This window comes from Buteo buteo, chromosome 4 (genome assembly GCF_964188355.1).
Source record: "Buteo buteo chromosome 4, bButBut1.hap1.1, whole genome shotgun sequence".
Taxonomy (NCBI): domain Eukaryota; kingdom Metazoa; phylum Chordata; class Aves; order Accipitriformes; family Accipitridae; genus Buteo; species Buteo buteo.
In genome coordinates this window covers 33328725-33345875 of record NC_134174.1, presented here as the reverse complement: position 1 = coordinate 33345875, position 17151 = coordinate 33328725, and the positions used below count along the sequence as shown (strand labels likewise).

Genomic DNA, 17151 nt, shown 5'->3' with positions numbered 1-17151 from the left:
GTTGATGCTGGGAAGTGAACCTTGTACAAGCCATGTCCAGGACTTTATGAGAAACAAGATCTTGCTCCAGATTTGCCTTGTTTTTAAAAATCAAGAACATGGGAGAACTTCAGATCTGTATCTAAGTTCAGGGCTGGAACAACCAACCTTGGGTTCAGATGTTTTGATGCAGAGGTGTAGTTTTAGGTTATATCTAATTAAAGATTTGTTTTAAGTTTTGGGGTTGAAAACACCATAAAGCTGAAATCTGAATCTGAATTAGGTTACACACTGACAAAGGGGCATTTATAAGATGGGCACACAACCTATAATTTCAGGCTGCCCCATTTTTTCCGCATGCTGAGCACTGAGCTTGTGCAAAACCCATTTGTATGAGCCAAGCATAGAAACAGGGTCTGCGGGTGCAACGTTGAGCTTGAGAACCTGTGATGATGGGCAGATGCTGAACACCAGCAAGAGCAAAAGCACCAAAAAAGTTGCCTCCTTGGGTCCTCGTAGCCAGGGCATGTGCTGTGAGCTGGTAGGACCAAGAACTTTGTAGTAGGAAATCACTAAATCACGCCATCCAAAATGATTGTTATTGCCTTAAGCTGCTTTCAGTTGTACAAAGTTGGAGGCAATGAGAGGCAATAAATTCCAGGCTTGCTTGGAGAGCAAACAGGGCCAAAAGGGGCTGGGGAGGGTGTACTGGAGATGAAGGGGACAGGGCACCCCAGGACCCCCATGGCACGGGGACGGGGAAGGGCATGGGATGGTGGTGGAGATGCTGGGCAGGGAAGAAGGGAAACGAAGACAAGCAGAGGCAGGGTGACAGAAAGGTGAAAGGGTGATAGATTGCTGTGGCTGCACCCTGAGCTAATGCCAAATTTGGGGGAGAGAACCCTAAACAATCCCCCTGTGCAGCAGGTCTCTTGGTGCACATAAGATGAGCATTGCATGTAAAGAAATGCAGGTAAGGAAGTGCAACATATCTGGCTATGGCAGATCTTCTGAGCGTGCCAAGATGCTATGGAAATAACAGAAAAATCCTTTTCCAATAACCAGCTGTGTAACACCAAGATCTTTTATTAGCACTTGCCACTTTTGGGGTTCATTGCGGGAAGAGCTAAGGTTTGAGGCTGGCCACTTCACCTTTGGATATTACCTGCTCTGTGCTCCTATACCTTTGTATCCTGGAAGACTTAGACAGGTGCTTTAAATTTAAATAGATGGATTATTATCAGCATGAAAAATGGGGCACAAGGCCAAACATTTGGGGGATCTCAGCTTTGTGTCACTTGGGTTCTGCCACACTGAGGTCCACAGACTGCAACTTAAATACTTGGAAATAGAGACATCTTTGCAATGCAAGATTTTGGAGCTATTTATTGCTGAGATTTGTGAGACCCTTCTGATTGTTTTTTTTTTTTTTCTGTGCTCCCAGGTTATCCGTTGTTTTAATTACTACCAAAGTGCAAGGGCTGGGACATGGACTGTCCAATGCAATAGCTCTCTCCTGCCTCTAATTCCAAAACAAGTGTTTTCTGCAGGAACTGGAGCCTGATTATTGTTTTGTTTTGCCCTTGCTGAAGGCAGCAGCAAAACCCCATTGATGCTTGTGGTTTCTGTGCCTGCCTACACCTCCAGAGCTGGGGTTCAGCATGGCATGGGGCAGGATTAGCACACTGCTGTGCAAAAACGAGTCAGATGCTTTCGCAGGCTTCTTAAGAAGGAAAAAGCAGTCATTCAAAAAAAACCCAATTAAAATCCAAATTGGTTTTGCATCCTCCCTTGCCTGAGCAGAGACACCCTATATGCACCCTATAGAGGAAAGCTCTGGTGTACTGCAAATTTTGCCCCTTATATTTTGCTTTTGCTGCATCCCAGTTCCATCAGGGGTTTGAGCAATCAAACTGCAGCACTTGGTGCAAATTTGCACAGTGCTCCATGAGTCTCTGTTAGCTCTTATATCTGGATTTGAGGCCATCCTCGTGTACCTGAAGGCTGAGACAGAGGCGGGGACGAAAAGGGACAGCAGCACTATGAGATATCTCTAATATTCACCACCTCAGACTTCATCATTTTTTTTTCTTCTCTATCAAGTATATCAGTGCTGCAGTGACCTGCTTCCCGGCAGGGAGGCTGCCCTGGGTGTCGGAGCGCAGAAGCAGGCACATCGCTCCACGCCAGCACCGGCTCCTCTCCGTGCCAGGAAAGCGGCTGGACTGCAGCCAGGCAAACCTCGGCAGCTTTCCATAGCGGCTGAGGTTTCCAGTCTGTCCCCAGCCACGACCTAGATAGATGATTAGTGTAAGAGCCTTTTTTTTTTCCTCCCTCCCTGCAAATTGCACTATTTCATGCTGCACTTCCCTACAGGCTGGGTGTCTCAGCAGCTGCTGCTGTGAATGCATTTGCATGCAGAGCCTTAAATACCATACGTCTCTGTACGTCTCCTCCGGGGAGGAGTAATTTCCAGTAACATCTCACTCCAGGTGATGGTTTCATGCTGAGCGGTGAGCACAAGCCACAGGGCTGGGGGATGGATGGGAATAGAGCATCTCCCCGGCTGATGCATTTACAGCAGGAGCAATATCCCTCTTCAGCTTCTGCCTTATTAGATAAGACCAGGCGAGCTCCTCTGGCCTCTTCTCGTAAGGCATCCTGCAAATTTTTTAGGCTCTAGACCAGCATGTCTAGACATTGGCGTACTCCAGAATATGCTCAAGCAATCCCTTAGGAATAAGGGAGCAAGAGCGTTCAAGGTTGCACAAGGTATTTATCTCAGCCGCTGCGAAATCCGGTGTTGGAGACTTCCATGCATTTTTTGAAAGCGCCAGAAAAATCGGTCACCGTGCTTTCAGGGTGTGTGTTAATGATGATCTGCCCTTAATCTGTGCCCAGTGCTTCCACACGCTGCTGCCTTCAAAGAAAGCCCAGCCGGCCGCAAGGAAACAGCCCTTCCCCGTGTGAGCGGTGGAGGATCCCCATCTCCAGGGATGCCCCGACTTGCCTGGACCACAGCCCTCAGCAGCCTGCTGCAGCTGTGGCATTGGTCCTGCTGGGACCGGGGTCCGGCTGGAGACCCCCACCCCAGGGTACCTCCAGCCTGAGTTACTCTGCAAGTCTCCATTCCTGATTCAGGAGGAGCATCGGAGGTCGGGGCTGGACAACGCCGCACGCTCAAGGGCTTGGACGCGCATGTGGATGACCCAACGCACCACCCAGGTCCAGTTTTGTAGCACCACTCTTAGAAATGAGGTCCTCCTACTCATTACCAGCCCAAAGTCATTCACAGCTAACTTATAAGCCTTGTTACTAGAGAGCTTTCCTCCATCAGTTGGGTTTCCCTGGGACGGAAGCAGAAATCATACCTCTCTTTTTTAAGAGGTGTAAATCCCAAAACAAGTCCCAAACACAGTAAAATAGGCTTTCCAGCCTCCAGTTTTCCAAGCACCTCTTCAGTCCCTGCTTCTCTCCTACCTCCCTTGGCCTGAGGATATCTAAACACCTTTTTGGACAGGGAACTTTCCCACCAAGGGTCCATATCCATCAGCGCATCCAGACTATTTCCAGGGTACAAGTCATGGTGGGATGTTTTATTTCTGAAACTGGTGGGATTTCAGCACTTTCCCCTTATTCCAGGCATCAGCCTCAGTCCTTGCAGTGGGGCCAGTGTGCTGGGCTATTTTTTTTAATCATTAAGGGTAAGGGAGGAGAGCTGCTGTCATGGGACCTGAGGAAACATGATTACTTTCTCTCCTTCTTTGTTCCCTGGGCCATTAATCAATTAGCAAATCCACCCTCGGGGGTGGGGGGTGGGGGGAAAGGGGGGTAGAACAACAACTCCAACAACTCCCCTTCCATGGCTGCTGTTGGAAAGTGTGAATGACTGCAGCAAATTAAGGCAGTGTTTTCAGCACTATTTAAAAAAAAAAAATAATCCAACCACACTTAATAGAAATAATTGTTCTGGAATTCAACAATTTCCTATTTCATCCTCATTTTTGTCCAAATTTTTAACAATACAACCAAGTTATCATGGTCACAGAATCAAGAACCCTGCACCATTAGAAAAGGAAGGTACTGCTTTTATCTTAAACCAGAGCATCACTTCATTTGATTTTCCTCTCTCCATTGAATGCTCTCATTCATTTTTAGGTTTCTATTAAAGCTCTAAAACGCCAAGGCAAGAAAAGGTACTTTTATACCCCATATCAACAAGAAACAAACTTACTATAATACTGCTTCACCTCTCCATTACTACTTCTACACATGGTTTCCTTGCCAGCTACTGCAGGCAGATCCTATGGCTTTGCTCCATCCAGCCAGGAGCAAGATGAATCCAGAAGCTTTTACTCAAAAAAAGTAGATTTTTTTCTTCGCTTTTGGGTTATTTGCTTGGAAAAGCGGGAATCCGTTTCCCCATTCAAGGGATGTCACCAGTGCTGGGGATCATTGTTGAGAGGAAGAAAGGTGGGGTTTGTGGCCAGACCCTGCTTTCTTCCCCCACTGCTTTTGTACCCTGAGCCTGCCCCTTCACAGCCTTTTCAGGGAAACCTGGTTACTGTTTCCATAAACGAGATAACGAAACCGTGTTTATCCTGCGCAGATCAATACAACTTCATGTTTAAATGTGTTAAGCCACTTGGACGCGTTTAATGAAGGCCGTTTTGCACCGGTACCCCCCCTGGTGCAACTGCTCCTCAGGAAGAATAACCACCTTTGAAAAGACTGGATAAGTATATTCAGTCTTTACCCTTAATAATCCAAATAAGTGGTTACTAGAGAAACTATTTTCCTTTAGGTTATTAGCTTGTTTTCAAGGTTTGAGGTTTTTTTTCCTCCCTCCAGGCTCCAAGCAATATATTTTATATATATATATATATGTATATAAAACACAAAGCATTCTTCATATTCTTGCTAAAGACAGACACTTGAAGCTTCACAAGCTGCCACCAGCCCTTTGCTGGGGTGAGATATGCTGTGGGACGGAGTCCGATGGAGCAATGAGGCACGAGGCTTTAGTCCCTTTGCTATCCAGGGCGCAGGGCTTTTTCCCAGCTCAGGTGGTCCCACGGCAAGTGGAAACTCATAGGTATTTGCAGGAAAGTGGGAAAAATTTGGAGTCATGGAAAAGCACCGCACTCTTTGCAGGACATGAGCCTTGGGAAAATATTTCCTGTATGAACTGACAAATTTTTTGCTCAGCTGCTTTTGCTGAGGAAGTGGCTCCTCTCTTCCAAATACCGTTCCTCTTGCATACAGCTTTTTCAACATGCCCCAAAAAGCCCTTTCTGAGGATGAAGGGCACCTGATGATGAGCCCAGCCTCCCTCCCCCCATTTTATTTGCACCATCACGTGCCGGATGCTTTGAAGCCAACCTCACTCCTACGCCTGCTCCCACCCGAGCCTCCTATCTCACCAAGGGAAAATAGCTTAAGAGAAGCATTATGTATTGGGCAGGAAGCCTGCTAGTTTGAAGACATTAGGGAAAATTAAGATTTTTTTTTTTAGGATCAGTGATTGCCTTTGAAATGGAGACAGACCTTCTGCAAAGAGAAAGAGGAATAAGAGGTCGGCTGGAAAGATCTCTAATGATTAGCCCTAGGAAGTTGCGCTTTAACAAATCGAGACTGAGTTATCCCAGGGAAAATCCTTCCTCCCCCCTCCACCTGGTCTCGTTTTGCTTTTCTGGCAAACGCCAGCGATCAGTGGGGGGAAAGCAGTAAAAAAAGCTCCCTGAGGAGCCCTTCTCTCCCCACCTTGCTCATCAAAAACTCAAGGCGAGCGGTGTGGGGCTGTGCCAGTGCACCGGTCCAGCCGTGTGGTGCAGGGGCGTCCAGCCCCACACCGGTTCAGCCCCACCAGTGTCGGGCAGCACCCGAGGTGTGCATTTGAAGGTGAGGCACCACTGGGGGAGGAGGGAAGGTCCCTGGAGCTTCTCCTTCCCCATCCCGGCCAAAAGCCCCATTTCACAGGGGACCCAGTCCCTGTGCCCCAAACCTCGGGGTAGGATGAGTGGCTGCATACCTGAGCAATTTTGCAGATCACCGCCCGGGAAAAACGTCTCCTTGATTATGGAGAGTTTGCGACGTGTCACTCCGGTTATTCCCTAATCATCATATCAAACTCCAAAGGTTCAGCAGCCCCAGGGCTGGTTTACAGTCCCTGTGGGTTAAACGTTAACCCGCCCTATCTCCCGGCTCCCTGCAGGCCTTTGACCAGATAGCTGGGTCACCACCACTCCGACACCACCTACCCAGGTCCATTTTTTTGTTGTAAATAAATGCAAAGGACTGAAGTCAGATCGCCGCTTAAGGGCTGGCCCTGTGCTACCGTTTTGACGCCAGTTCTTTCGCTCCGTGCTGAAGGCTTTCCCAGCTGATCCATCCCTGTTGCCGCTGCTGCCCCCAGCAGAGATGCTGGGAGAAGGAACACAGCCTCGTGCCAGTCCTGGCTTCAACAGGAGGTTTTAGCTTGCTGGAGGAAGATGGCAGGAGCAATAAATCCCACTTACAGGTGACCTAAATGCACATAGCCTGCAACCTGCGGGTTTCCAGGAATCACTATGAAAACATAATCCGAGCAAAGGCTAAATACTCTTGCGGTGAGGAAAGACAATGCAGGTGTTGGGGAGGGTTTGTTGCACCTCGAAAAGGCTGCAAATAAATTCAGCAGCCACAAATTTCTGCAAGGGGTGGCTTCCAGGTGTGGCAACCTCTGAGCATCCAGATATTGTGGTCCTCGGGGTATCGTGCCACATCTGTTGATGCAACAGCTGAATTGAATGTTTGCCTCTGCTAAAATCCTTCTGGACCCTTACAGTAATAAAATGGGTACTGTGGTGGTTTGACAGAGTAATTTCTCATATGATGGGCAAGTTTGGTATCCCAGCACAAGGATCCATTCCTGCAATTGCATCCTGCTGTGGCTACCTCTCACCTCAATGCTGGACCATGACTGTACCACAGCCTGTAGGTTTGCCAGTCCTAAAGCCGACCCCCACTAGCAGCCTTTGTCTACGCTGATGCTGAACTGCATTTAAGGCAGTCTGGGGCTTTGTTTCAAGGCACGTTAAATGAAGCGTTTACGATTAGGTGTTGCTGACGCTTCAGGTTTGGAAAAGTGCCATACTGGTGTTTGCTCAGCTTTAAAAGCATTAGGTATTCCTGTGCAGTAGGTAGATAACGGGGGCCTTGCTCCCTCAACGCAAGCAGCATTTTTCTCCTTGCTCAGCGCAACCGCTGTCTCACTGAGGCGCTGCTGTGTTTCGCCCATTTCTTGGCCTGGAAATGTGACTGCTCCCAAGAAAATGTCTGCCCTCTGGTATCCACCTTTCTGCTGAATTCAGGGGTTCAAAGGCAGATTTTTGGAGCGTATTATAAAAAAAACCCAAACAACAAACAGTTACGACCACCTGCCACTGGGCACACTACCCAGAGAGGGTTTGGGGTCTGCTGCTTCTCCTGACCTCCTGGGCAGAGCTTGGGAGTGATGGGTAGATATAACAGTCAGATATAACGGTCAGATATAACGGTCACACATCGAGGCGACCAGCACAGGCACATTCCACGGCAGAGCAGGGGAATTGCGGTGTACGGGGAGGGTCTCCTGAGCCAGGGAAACCCCAGGGGAGCGCAGAGACCTTCCAGGAGCCGACAGCTCTCAGGATGGAGAAGTGGCTGATGAGGCGTGGGTGGGGGCAGAAGTAATGGCGGCCACCCCCCGCTCCCACCAAGGGCAGCCCGCAGGAGCGCTGGTGACCAGAAGCGCGGCCAAGATGGCGGGCGAGCAGGCCGCAGCGTGGCGGCCGGGGTGAGGCGGCGTGAAGGCCGCGTAACACCAGGGAGGCTGAGGAGGAGTTTGAGAGCTGGTTCCAAGAGCAGTCGGTGGTGGACCCGCACCCCACAACCAAACAGCCAGAAAGTCCCCCCTCTGGCACACACAGAAGGGCGGTTGGCCAACAATGCGGAAGAGTGGAAAGTCGCAACGGCAAGGGGGAAGAGACATCCCCTGAAGCCTGAGGTGCCCTTGCAGAACTGCTTCACCTCTGAAAATCAAAGAGGAAAGGCCTGTCACACCAGCGGAGATGCTGGAGCTGAGTAAGGCAGCCCCATCTGCTCCTCATAAAACAACTAGCGCAAGTTAGAAAAGGCGATGGGTGGTAGTAGTAGGCGACTCTCTTCCAAGAGGTGCGGAGGCACCCATTTACTGACCCGACGCGCTCTCTAGGGAGGTGTGCTGCTTACTGGGGCCTCGTACCAGGGATGTCACCGAGAGACTACCAAGCCTCCTACAGCCCACTGACTATTATCTGCTGCTGTTACTTCACGTGGGCACCAGTGATACAGCCGGGAGAGGTCCAGTGAGTACCAAGAAGGATTACAGAGCCTTGGGACCAGTGGTAAGCATTTTTTTTCATCAATCCTCCCAGTCAAATGGAAGGGGTTTGAAAGGGCCAGTCGAATCTGGCAAATCAACAAATTGTTACGGTGCCACAGCCAGCTTTTTGGCTACTTAGACCATGGGACTTGCTTTGAGAAACCTGGTCTACTGGGGGCTGATGGGGTCCATCTGTCAGAAGAGCATCTTCAGTCATAGGCTTGCCAAGCTGGTGAAGAGGGCTTTAAACTAAAGTTGCTGGGCGAGGGGAACCTCAATCCATCCCACTCCTACCAGTTTGATGCCAGTGCCAGCCATTGATGCCCAGAGCCTGGAGAGGGATCACAGGTCAGCAGGAGAGCACCTGAAGAGCAGCACAAAGGAATTGCGGCCACTCTAGCCAGTAAGTTAGCTTCATCAGGGGCCCGACTTCAATGTTGCTATGCAAACGCCCATAGCATGGGTAATAACCAAGAGGAGTTAGAGATGTGCGCACTCCTGCAGGGCTATGATCTTATTGGCATCATGGAGACGTGGTGGGATGGCTTCTATGACTGGAGTGTTGGAATGGAAGGATACAGGCTCTTTAGGAAGGACAGGCAGGGGTGTCATCCTCTATGTCAGTGACCAGCTGGAGTGCATGGAGCTCTGCCTGGGGATGGATGAGGAGCTGACCGAGAGCTTATGGGTCAGGATTAGAGGGAGGGTAGGGACAGGTGACTTTATAGTGGGGGTCTGCCACAGGCCAGCCAACCAGGAAGACCAAGCAGATGAGGCCCCCTATAGACAGATAGGAGCAGCCTCCTGTTCACAAGCCCTGGTCCTCATGGGGGACTTCAGCCACCCTGATATCTGTTGGAGGGACAACATGGCATGCCATAAGCAATCCAGGAGGTTCCTGGAACGTGTTGATGACAACCTCCTTCTCCAACTGATAGAGATGCCAAAGAGGAGAGGAGCTATGCTGGACCTCGTTCTCACCAACAAGGAGGGACTGGTGGGGAATGTGAAGCTCAAGGGCAGCCGTGGCTGCAGTGGCCATGAAATGGTGGAGTTCAAGATCCTTAGGGCAGCAAGGAGGGCGCACAGCAAGCTCACTGCCCTGGACTTCAGGAGAGCAGACTTTGGCCTATTCAGGGATCTGCTTGATAGAATACCGTGGAATAAAGCCCTGGAGGGAAGAGGGGCCCAAGAAAGCTGGTTAATATTCAAGGATCACCTCCTCCAGTTTCAGGAGTGATGCATCCCAACGAAGAGGAAGTCGGGCAAAAACACCAGGAGGCCTGCAATGATGAACAAGGAGCTCCTGGACAAACTCAGACACAAAAAGGAAGCCTGCAGAGGGTGGAAGCAAGGGCAGGTAGCCTGGGAGGAATAGAGAGTGTAGTAATAGGATGAGGGGTAATGGTTTTAAACTGAAAGAGGGTAGATTTAGGTTAGATATTAGGAAAAAATTCTTTACTGTGAGGGTGGTGAGGCACTGGAACAGGTTGCCCAGAGATGTTGTGGCTGCCCCATCCCTGGCAGTGTTCAAGGCCAGGTTGGATGGGGCTTTAAGCAACCTGGTCTAGTGAAAGGTGTCCCTGCCCATGGCAGGGGCAGTTGGAACTAGATGATCTTTAAGGTCCCTTCCAACCCAAACCATTCTATGATCCTATGAACACTGGATTTTTTTCCCTATCAAAGGGATTTTTCTGTCTTTAATGTGCCATCCTATCTCATCTGTCATAAGGAATGGTAAGATTTTAACATCAGTGACATTAGATTTCAGACTCAATGCCAGTGTGCCACTGAGCACCTCGGACTCCACAGGGAAATTATTTGAAATAATTCAGGCATCAAATAAATGTCACTGCCCTGAAATTGTGACAGTGGGATGACCAAATCAGCCCCCAAAAATGAAGTGTCATGCATCTTCCTGTGACCATCACTAAAAAGGAGTCCTGAAAAAGTGTCTCTCAGGGGGAGAGAGCAATGTGAGATGTTACCTGAGCGTGGGCAACAGAGGAGTCTGATGATACATGAGCAAGACTGGAAAGTCTTGCTGGGGAGGAAAAGCTATCTGCTCGTTAGATGAAATGCAGGTGGCCAGTGGGGTTAGATGTGTAAATAGAAGAGTTTGGGATGGAAAGCCAGTCACTAAGCCCCATTTTGTGGTAGAAACTGGCTGTCCTTTCACTGGATTGACCCACAGGCGTGGGGGAAGCATGACAACACATATGGGCATGGGACACCCAAAGAAAACCATTCAGATGCCAAAGGAGTTGGGATTTTAGCATAATTTTTGGAAGGCACTCAGGTTGCACAGGAACAGCAGCTGCGATGCTTTTCTTCTCTGTCTTCCTGTCTCTGGGGCAGATTTTGCTCAGAAGAGGAAAAGTGATCAAAAGAGGAGACGTGATCTGTATTTATGTTTCCTTAAAAGCCTCTCAAGAGACATAGTCAAGGAGCCCCAAGAGCTGTAAGACATAATTGTTTCCTTTTCCATAATCACGCCAGCAGTGGGTTGCCTGTTCGAGGGTTTCCCTCAGCTTGTCAGGTGGGGTTAGGGAAAAGCACTTCCAGCTCAAGAAAAATGATACTTGAGTGGATGTTGCCCCTTCGTGTTAATTACTTACTGCCACAAAAACCCTAAAGTGGGCCCAATCCTCCAGCTTCCCCTGGAAGTGCTGCAAGAAATTTCCTGGGATGCCTGGGATGCCCCAGGATTTCCTGGGGTTAAAGGCAAATTTCCATCTCAGCCGTGACAAGTCCTGCTGGCTGTGGCTGGGGATCAGTAGCTGTCCACTAGGATAGTCATGAAGCCATTAGAAACATCTGTGATTTCAGAAGGAGCAGGGTGCCCTGCCCAGTACCTCTTGGGCGATCACTTTTCAGTCTCCCCTTGCTCAGGTTTTGAAGTAGGGAAGGTTTTTATTTAGCATTGGGCTTTCCTTGAGCATTGCTGGGGAGGCTCAGGGGAGAAGGGGGTGGAAACTCAGGAGGACATGGTTTTGGAAACCAACAGTGCTAGGAACATTGTCCATGTCCATTAGGAATGGTGTGACATGCCACAGTGGGCAGATGTTCCTAGGCTCCACATTGCCCCAAACTCACATGCATTTCAATGGGTTACTTGGCTTAGGCAACTTATATAGTGCACAAAGAGACTTTGCAAGAAGGATAGACACAGCTTAAAAAGCCTAAAGCAGGTATTTACTGGTTAATACCTGTGCTGATTAGCTGAGACTTGAGAGCTTCTAGGCCAGGCAGTAAGGTGTTCACCACCCCCGACTGGACACCCAAGGAGAGTCTGCTGACTGCTCGTCGGCTGGGTGGGGAAGGTTCACCTTCGGGCCTGTCATCACCCAGGTGGGGAGGGCTCACCTCCACCATACCTGGGAAGGGGACATCAACGATCTTTCCAGTGCCCTGATTGTCCCCTTAGCTTTCTGTATTGGAGCTTTTTCCTCTGAATCCTTGAGCTGGGAGTGGGTCCATCTCAACCACATCTCTTCTTTTACCTTCCTTAGCTCATGCAACTCTCCTTGACAGTTTTCTCAGGTGTTTTAACCAAGGCTGTGCAGCTGGGCTGGATCTGCAAAAGGCCCTGGAGCCCATGGAGCTGGGCCCATAGGAGCTGTGCTACAGGTGAGACTAAGCAAGTCCTCACTGGAGAGCCAGCTGCAGCAGATTTGGGAGAACTGGCTGCTAAGTGGTGAGAAGATAAAGAGCCAGAGCCAGCCCAAGGACATACTTGTTTTAATACGGAGAGAGGGACTTGTACAGAGGATGTCTGCTCTACGGTGGAAAGGAAAGCAGAGGCTCTCCCAAGGTAATGGGGAGTTTTTTGGGGGAGGGTAGAGGGTTATGGATACAAATGTGCTTTCCAAAAGACTGATCTGGCTTTGGGCGCTGGGGTTGTGAAGGAGCCTGGGGCAGGAGCCTCTGTGCATCCCCATGTCTGAAGATGTGGGATGGTGCTGGAGACTGCTCCATAAGTCCCTGTTCCCAAAAGCTCTGTGTGTTTTTCACATAACCCAGTAAGGTATGTGAGACCTTTGCTGGGGGCTGGGCTTTAAGAAACACAAGACCTTGTCTTAACTTTTGTTGTGTGGAGCTGTGATCTGTGATACAAGATCTGCGTTCTCAAGCTTTGAAAAACCATAAAACTCTATCCCAGCTGAAACCAGGACAAATTGTGATGAGTTTGAGTGTTAATAGCTTAGCTGTACTATAGATGTGTCTGTGATGCCAACACCCCTCCTTTGCTTGGTAGTGTTGAAAGCATCTCCTGAGTCCTCTGTTCTGCTTGGTGGGGACACCTGGGTTAGGGTGACTGTGCTGTGCTGCAGGTGTGTGGACACCTGTGTGTGGTGGCCCTCTGGTTAGTGGCATGTCTGCTGCAGGGGGATGGTCTGCTGGAAATGGAGGAAGAAATGGACTATTGCTAGAAGGACTTTGAATTTTCCCAAGCGGGCTATAGATTCGGTAGGGCGCATATGTTATTAACGAGGGTTACATATGTGTGTCTGTACTAAGAGCCATGAGTTACAGATTGTATTTAACACCATTACAACTCACTGTAGCTATATAAACATTGTTATCCTCCCTTTCTGGGGAATAAATGTGCATACTGTGATGCTACTGTGGTCAATAATTATAAACAATTCAATTTAAGTCTTAATGGTTTTAAAAAACCAATCCTGTGTTCCAGCAGCCTGCAGCATACCCTGCTAGAGAACTGTTTCTAGGCTGCGAAGGAATTTATAGTGGAGCAAATAGCCTGCGCATATGTATATTTCTACAAGTGTGCACATATATATGAAAACCACTTGGTCCCCATTCTAAAACTGACATCAGGTGAAAAACAAACTCTTTTTAAAAATTGTCATGAATGGGGTTTCTGCATCCCCATCCCTTGGGCTGGGGAGTCTCTAGCCTCTTGTGTTGCCACTTTTCCCTTGTCATGGCTGAGATGTTTGGGGTTTGATCGTGCCACACAGAAGCAGCAGCCATTTGCCACTGGCACATGTTGTGCCCAGAGGGCATTGGATTGCACCGGTGCCAAAGAAAATAGAATAAATTATAAATGTTTTGTGTGTCTGTGGCTTCAAGATAAACCTGTGGTCATAGGTACTCCTTTGATTGACAATAGTTGGATGTGGGCTGTGTTTGTGTAAGGCTAATGTTTCAATATTGATCAAATATTGACGCTATGCTGGTCCATAAATGTTCTCCTATTCCTCTGCTTGCAAGCCTGATGTCTTTTTTTAACATGGGGTGTGAGCCTGCTGCAATTACAACTTCTGCAGCCTCATGGGTTTCCTGCAAGTGCTACTGATGGGGATCACAAGGGGGAAAGTACAAATAATAGTTTTGTAATTTCATCCTTGTTCCCTGTGCCAGCCTGAATGATCATAATGCAGAAGCTGAGTCCTGTATGTGAGTACAGGTAACTCTGTACCATCAAGCACATTGCAAAAAAAGTGATTTAAAACAGGATCTGGTGGCAACACTGGTTATGAAAATGGTTTTGTCTCCTTGTTCTGAGTAATGCGTTTTAATTCTGTACCTGCTGGTGTGGCTTTCCCTTTGGCAAATAATTCTTCAAAAGATGTCATTAGACCTAAATGCTTGCGAAGTTAATTGAAAGTTATGTTCGGCTATTTTTAGTTGTACGGAAAATTTCCCAACCTGCTTTCTGACTTCCTCCTGCCCCCTTTCTGTTCATGTGGTTTCTTGATACTAATAGTATGACCTCTACTTGGTCTTGGAAAAAGACAGGTTTATTGTGGGCCTAATAATACCATGTACTTTAGAAGTAAGTAATAAAAGGTAATTTTTTTTCATAAAATAAAGACCTCCTACTTAAGTAGGAGGATATGAAGGCAAGCCTTGAAGTCATAGGTCTTAAGATTTATGTAATGTAGCTTAAAAAAAAAATTAATTCCTTTCTGCAAAATATTATGGGTAAGTTGTCCTTCATGCAAAAATAAAGGTGGCTAGTTCATTATTCTCAGTGGTCATGGCTGTCACGAAATTGAAGGAAACAATATTTATTTGAAAAGAAAACTTCTGAATGCGTGCTTCACAGACAAAATAGAAGAGCTGTGACTATGAAAATGAAGATCTGGGTGAGTATTTCCATACCATGGAAGCATAAGTATAGTTAAAATCTGTTTTTTACTTTTTGGATCTTTTTCCCCTGTTCCTCCCATGGTAAGTGGACATAAAAATTATTTCATGCAGACATGGCTTTCTCTAAGCTTTGACTTCCCAACCAGCTCTTATTTCACCTTTAAGTATGTTCTAATGTAATAGGATGTTCTAATAGTAATGGCTGACATTAAACATAAGTGAGAAGTAATAATTGGATTTACTGTATAAATCATGGACAATAAGTAATCTAATGCTGTTAGGACTTGTTAAAATAATATACTTAAAACTCTCTCCCAGCTGAAACCAAAGCTCACAAAACAAATAATTAAACTCAAAGGCCAGAAGCAGTTATTCTGCAGCACCTTTTTGTGTCTTATGTGTGTGCAGGAGAAAAGTTTTCCTGTTTTTTTTGTGTGGTTTTTTTTTGTTTCAGGACAAATAAGAGACATGGAGAAGACAGGACTTGCACAGTTATTTGTCTATTTATTTTGGAAGGACACCCTGCACAAGGTTGCATGAACCCAACATGCTGCAGCCTGCATGGGTACTTAGAGCATATAACCTGTTTTTAATACAGGAGAGGGAGATTTTGCAGCTCTGGAGGGATCCTGAAGCACTGGTTGAAACAAAGCTGTTCAATGGCACATGGACCTCCGTGCTCAGGCTCTAATATAGGTGTAACTTCAGGATCCTGGTAGCTTCCTCAAGGGCTTGTCTTAGGCCAAAGGCTCAAATGAGGGGAAACCACCCAAGTAGCACAATGTAGCTTGAAATGGCCGTTGCCATGTGTTACAAACCAAAGCGAAGAAATGTGGTTTGTTGGTGTGTCTAAGGGAGGAGAACAGAAAGCGTAAATTTATCCATGTGGCTATAAACCCTCCTAAGGAAAAAGGCATTTCTAGGGAAAAATATTATGCTGTTGAATGAGTTTTTTGTTTTGTTTGGAGCAAGAGATTTGTCATTAAATATCGCAGCTATCTTCTAGTCTTCCCATGAGCCTGTGTGATGGAGTACATCCCCTTCAGGCACAAACCAGCAGGAATTAGCTGGGAGCTGAGGAGTTGGCAATATTAACATCAATCCAAAATCCTACCTGATTAGGGAAAGTTGGTGGTGAAAGGGATCTCTCCCTATGGTTGGGTGCAGGTGTAAAGACGACAGGATCGATGCCACTGTTCTAGATTTTTGGAGGGGCCAAATAGTGAACTATGCACATTAAATACAGGATCTAGGAGAATTGGTATTGCTCTTGGGACATAAGGCCATTGGTAAGAGAAATGGTAACCATTTGCATAAACTACTAGGCAAGTCTAGGTAGGAGAGATGGGGGGAATAAGGCTTAGAGGCATTTTATGTGTACTTATGTGTATATATATTTTTAAAAAATAAGGTGACATTGGTGGACCTTGGAGACTTCTCTTCTGCTGGGAGACCAGGGAGGAAAAAGATTTTTCTAAGTAGCAGGTTGGCACTTGTACACCAGACCTAACCTCTAAGCTGAGTCTTTTGCCTCTTCTGAGATTTGGCCACCTGGGGAGGCAAGAGCAAATAGTTTGGGATGCTGGGTTTTTTTCCATATGGCTTTTGCTTTTTTCCACTTGTGTTTTTTGTCAAAGACAATTTCAAAACTGCTGTGTCAGCCTGGTGGATGCAGGCATGTGGAGTATTTCCCAATTCACTCTTAAAATGGTAGTCATGTTTCCATGACTCATTGTACCTCTCTAATATATAATAATTTTCTTCTAAAAAGCATTTCTGTAGCACATTGAATTAAGGTGTGCTTTATTATGTTGTGGTATTGTAGAAAAGCACTTGGGACATTTTGATATCATTAAGGCATCAAGTACAAAAGTTTGTAGAACAGGTACAGAACTGTTAACAGCAATTCAGGAATGACATCATGGCTGCAATAGGCTTTGTTGTTCTGATTTAGGCTTTGTAAGTCCCTGGTTTATTAATTCATCGAGAAATAGAGGGAAAGAAAAGTGCCCTGTTCAGATTGTGGAGGGAGGGGAAGAACAAACAGTGGGAAGCATGTTTAACCTCACAGCATGTTATACCAGGAGGGGTGAGTGTGGCCCAGCTATTTCTCTGCAGAAGGGGCAAAATTATTTGCTTGGGTATGTATTTGATAATGTCTATTAAACTAGAAGTGAGCCTAATCCAAGCACCAAGGTAAATGCCAGTCCATTAATTAGCTAGCAGGATAGAGAAGCAAGTAAGAAATGGAGAAATTGAGTTTTCTTCGCACTGACATTGAGTTGTGCTGCTGGTTTGTGTTTCTCCAAGTGCCCAAGATTGTTCTTTTAGTTTTGTTTTTCCTCTCTGGGACTACCTGAAAAGCTACATCTGGTGCACAAAAAAAAGAAAACCCAGCAGGTGAAACTGCACATATATTCTTATTTGGCAAATTTCTTGTGGGGTTCCTGCAGTTTAATTGTGGGCAGCCTTGTGCTGGACAGCTAGGATGCTCTTCCTTGCACGAAGAGCCTGTTGCCTCCTTTCCCTCTTCTGTCACTGACTTTTCTTGTGGTAGGAAAGAAAGAATCCAGGTTGACTTTGGCTGCTCTTACTCAGGCAGAGGTGCCATGGAGTAGATCAGGACTGTATGGTCTTTCTCTTGCTGTGGGTCAACAGCCTGTACCTAA

The 17151-nt window shown here is 47.1% G+C and overlaps 1 protein-coding gene across 2 annotated transcripts in view; it reads right to left on the bottom strand.

The window, feature by feature from the left end:
- A1CF (APOBEC1 complementation factor) overlaps nt 1-6204 on the bottom strand; it is a 28978-nt gene extending 22774 nt beyond the window's left edge. For both annotated transcript variants that reach the window (XM_075026861.1, XM_075026860.1), the window contains exon 1: nt 6011-6204. The gene's annotated coding sequence lies outside the window, so the exon portion shown is untranslated. The remainder of the gene's footprint in view (nt 1-6010) is intronic.
- Nucleotides 6205-17151: the final 10947 nt, after the last annotated feature.